We start from the raw sequence: 5,426 nt of genomic DNA, 5'->3' as shown, positions 1-5,426 counted from the left end.
CAAGAACCAACTCTGCCTTGACAAACAATATGGATTTTCCGAGAACGAGCTAGCTTTTAGCGACGTCGTTATGCAAACACTTCATCTTCAAATTTATATCAGTACGCTAGTTTTCTTTAATGTATTGGTAATATTGGAATATATTAAAAATAAAGACTTTATAGCGTGATATTGATTTAAGACTATTATAATAATGGCCAGTTTTTGTCTGTCCTGAAAATGCGCGTGCACCTTACTATTTAAGTGCGCATGCTCACGCACTTCATTTCAACGGATGTGAACTAAAGGTGGATGTAGATGTACTTTAATAGACATTTTGTACAACAACATATTAAAAGCTTATACATTTTTGTAAAAGTCTAGCGTAAGGTTGTAGAATAACATTATATGTTTATTTATTGATATTGTTAAGTAAAAGTTAGCCCTAGCCAAACTAAAGCAAAAACATACTCAAGTTACATTGTTAATTTAACTCTTTATTGAATATAGTACGTAGTTAATAATGGATCAACTACTGTTAGGCCTAAGACAAATAGACTTTATAGATTTCATTGTCTGCGATTATTATTAATACATATTATACTAGAAATCCTGTATTTAAATAAATACTGTTGCAATAAATATACTAATTTGACCACAACTGTTAGTGTATATATATATATATGTGTGTGTGTGACAAAAATGAAGAGAAATTAAAGAAGTTAATGATTTTTTTTCAGTATTTCAAGCGAAACTTCCATTTATATTTTAAACTTAGTAAAATTTGGGTAGTTATCTGAACATTAAATAATTGTATAAAGCCACCTAAAATATTAGGTCTTCTAATATAATGGATGAAAAAAACTTACTTATGTGTACAACATTAAATTTTTCACCTACACATTTCTGACTTCTTCTGCTTCTAAATAACTTCCAACTTACACTGTATTTAAGTTTGATTTATTTTGAGAGTTTTTATGAAGACATGGGGGGGGGGTGAAAATTCAAACTTTGATAGAATAAACTATTTACTCTAGCCAGAAGAATGCTTTCTTCGGTAAACTTAATAGCATCACGATTTGAGAGGCTTGCACGGTAAAAGATGTCATTTCTGTTTATTTTAATTTTTTTATTGCTTCACGTTTCTATAAAGTATTTATATGTTGGGCAATTAAACCAAAATTAAAATAAACTAACAACTTAAAATACATAAATCATTTTTATCTAACTGAGTACAATAACTCAAATTAAATACTTAAAATTATAAGCATTAAACTAAAACTACAATTAAGTGTAAACAATTTAGTTGTTTCTTTGTAATATATTACATTATCTGTGACTAATTAGTTTCGTCTCGTGAAAGATCTAAACTAATTATCTCTTTTTTTTTCTAAAATAGCTTAAACTACATAACTCTCTGTTTTTCGAAATGATTAAAACTATCATTTTCTTTCAGTAAGAAGAAACTTAACATTTCTATACTTCTTTTACGTCTTACACAACATATTTATAATTCAACTTATTATTTTACTTTATCTTCTAAAGAGTCAAGTAATAGTATTTAATTTTATTAAAACCTTAGAGCAAGCATCCTCAACATAAAACAAAGGTAAATATTATTAACCTTATGTTATTCAGAAATGTGATGTCTTATAGTTATAAATTCAATACTAGTCATATTATTCTGATCAAATTTCAATATTTTGTAGTTTGATTAATATAGTGGATAAGAAACAAGAGATCTGATTTTTCTCATCAGCTTTATGTAAGTGTTTCTGCATATGCTCTCTATATATGCTCTATATGTAGGGATGGCCAAGGTACCCAATAGGCATAACATAAATATTTACGCTAAAAAATCAACATTGACAGAAAGTTTTACTTAAACATATGAATGGCACTGACTTTTATTTGTTTCGCAAACCCAACAAGCCCAAAAACAAAGCAAGAAACCAGAAAGTTATTAACCCACCAAATTGTTCATCATTCTTCTTGTTGTTTCAGTCGAGATAACTATAAACCTACTTTATTACTAACGTCAGTTTAAACCTAAATCTACTCTAGGTGTTTCTGGGTTGTGCATGATGTCATCGCTAAGTCATGATAACTAGTAGTAATTAAGAAAAAAATCATAATTCTAGTGTAAACGATGTTATCATACCTCCCTAAAGTTAGCTTTTCTTACAGAAATATGGTGTTCTTTTAAAAAGCTTAAGTACAGAGTGAATCAGGATTTACCAGCCAATAGTAGATGAACATTAGATGGCTTTTTACACTTTACAATCGGTGTCTTTTGAAACCCAACTCCTATATTATGTATAAAGTGAAGGAGTGAAAAAAATTTAATACCTATAATATTACATTTTATTACACACATTCATAGAATACAATAACTTTCAGTCAGGGGGAAAACGTCATAAAACAAGCAATAAAAACTTTTTGTGAATATAAAAGTATATAAGGATGGCAGTGTCAAAAATAATCCAAACAAGAACATAAGGATGATACACTATTTATAAATCATCCCTGCATGACTTTCAATATTAAAGTTTAATTTTACACTGCAAAATGCATATTTGCCTTTAATATTATTGTAGTTTGAAGTTATATATGACTGACTATTAGTATGCAGTTCGTTTATCATAATATCATGGTTATGTCAGGGTAGGCATCAATGTAGTGTAACTAAGAGCCTAGGACTTACTTACAAGGAAAACCAAGTTGAGTCAAAACATGTTTTGATTATTACATACCATTACAGACTCTCGCTACGAGGTCGGTCGAATTGATCGACTTCATAACCATTTTGTAGTTTTGAGTTTTACAGTGTAACATTAAATTTTAATATTGAAAGTCATATAGGGATGATCTATGTATAGCTGTATCATCCATATATTCTTTTTGGCAGTGTCATCCTTACATCATTTAATATATAATACATGTTTGTGAGCAACAAAAAGATTATTTCTAATATAAATGTGTAAAAATTAACAGAACTTATACATAATTAGATATAAAACCTACTTTTTATAATGTATTATAAGATAGCTGGGTTATTAAATTCTGCTTTTTCTTCAGTTTTTATTAATAAAGATTTAAGCAATATTCTTCTTCTCGAACATTTGATAGATGGAAACAAGATCGAAACAGATAGTCACATTAATTTTGAAATTGTTAGGAAAAATTGGGAAGTTTAAAGAACAATAATCCTCCTGGGACAGATAATATTTCCACAAGGGTTTTGAAGGAAGTTAAGGATTGGATATGTGAGCCTCTTGCTACTGTTTTCGTAGGTCTTTGAATAGTGGGCAGGTGCCAGAGGATTAGAAGTTGGCTAATGTTACTCCTCTTTTCAAGGGAGGTGATAAAAATTGTTGCAGTAAGTATAGGCCTATGCGTCTTACATCAGTTGCAGGAAACGTTTTGGAAAGTGTGATAAACGATGCTTTACAAAGTCATTTAACAAAGTTTAGAATTTTATTGGATAAGAAATATGGTTTCACTAAGGGAAAAGTTTACCTTACAAATCTTTTGACATTCTTTGAAAAGATTACTGCTTACGTGTATGACGGTAAGGGTGTAGATTAGGTGTATCTGGACTTTAAGAAAGCATTTGACAAGGTGCCACATAAAAGATTTCGAAAAATATTGTTTCCATAATTACTTAAATGGATAGAAGAGTGGCTAGATGGCAGAAAGCAGAAGGTTGTTATGTATGGAGTTCATTCAAACTGGAGTAATGTCACAAGTGGAGTACTTCAGGGCTCAGTCTTAGGACATTTGCTCTTTTTGATATAGAACAATTACATAGATGAAGGAGTGACTAATAAGTTACTTAACTTTGCTGATGATATTAAGGTTACTAAGGTCCTGGATATTGCTGGCTATAAGGATGCTGCAGTTGCTTTACAAAAGGATTTAGATTATTTAGTGAGTTTGGCGAATAATTGGAAGATTGGTTTTAATTATGCTGAATGTAACATAAGTGGGTTATCATAATTTGAATTATAAGTATACTTTGAATGGGAATAACCTGAACAGTGTTATGAAAGAAAGGGATCTTGATGGAATGATTGATCAGTCTCTTAAGCTATACAAGCAGTGTGCTGTTATTAGTGGTAGGACAAATAGGATTTTAGGTTGTATTTACGGAAATATTGAATGCAAGTCTAAAGAAGTTATAATTTCATTCTATAGGTCACTGATTAGGCTACATTTGGAGTATTGTGTTCAGTCTTGGGTTCCTTATCTTAGGAAGGCCACTGAATTGTTGGAAAGAGTTCAGAGGAGGGTTACTATAAAGGTGCCTAGGATGAAGGGGTTGTCATAGAGGAGAGATTAAGATCTCTGAAATTGTTTTATCTTGAAAAAAGAAGAGTTAGAGAAGAGCTGATTGAGATGTATAAGATTGGTGGTGTTGAGGCATCATCTTTTTTATACTTGAAGGTGAGAATAGTAGGACTAGGGGACACAAATATAAATTTTGGCAGGGTAGGGGTCATTTTCAGGTAAAACAGTTTTATTTTTCTAACATGGTGTTTAGCCTTTGAAATGGGTTGTCTTCGGATGTTGTGGAGACAGTAAATTTTAGTAAGTTTACGAGAAAGCTTGATAACTATATGAACGACAAGTTTTTGTTTAGTTTAGAGAATGGAACTGTCAAGATCCTCTTTCTGTCCCTAAACATTATGTTATGTTAAACATACCTTTCAACTTGAAGTGATAGTATGTTTAATTCACTTAGCTGCTACAATCTATTGCGAAGGAAAGTTATATTTTTGTTTTCAGAAATAATATGTACTTTTTTGAAAAATACCTACGAAATGAGTTTTTTGAAATTGATAACTTTAAGTAACAACCCACTTTTTATCATAATAAAAGAAATCCAATAATTAATATTTGCCGTACCTATGAGGTCACTTTCTTTCTGAAACTGATAGGCAGAACATTTTCTTTAAAACATATTAGTACTGTGTATTCTCAATCATTATAAAGTGTTTTGCTATTGTGATATTTAAAATCACTAAATATAAATGTTTTCGTACACTGATACTTGTTCTCTTCAGTTTCTTTGGCCCCCAGTAGCACAGCGGTATGTCTGCGGACTTACAACGCTAGAATCCGGGTTTCGATACCCGTGGTGGGCAGAGCACAGATAGCCCTTGTGTAGCTTTGTGCATAATTAAAAACAAACAGTTTCTTTGACTATCTATTAGAACACAACTGTCATCGAAAGCAGTTAGTTGCGTCAGTCAAAAATAAGTATATCCGCCATTAAGAAACACTGTGACTGACAATCAGTGATTACAAATTAAGGAGAAAAAGCCGATTGAATTGGTTTAGAGTGCAAACCATCAAACAATGTAATGGGCTATCTGTACTCTGCCGACTGGGGGCTCACAAGAAACTTTCGTCACCTGGTAACAAAAGTGATAAAACATGGATAG

Source organism: Limulus polyphemus, unplaced genomic scaffold (genome assembly GCF_000517525.1).
Source record: "Limulus polyphemus unplaced genomic scaffold, Limulus_polyphemus-2.1.2 Scaffold387, whole genome shotgun sequence".
Lineage (NCBI taxonomy): Eukaryota > Metazoa > Arthropoda > Merostomata > Xiphosura > Limulidae > Limulus > Limulus polyphemus.
Note: the sequence above shows the minus strand (reverse complement) of the source record.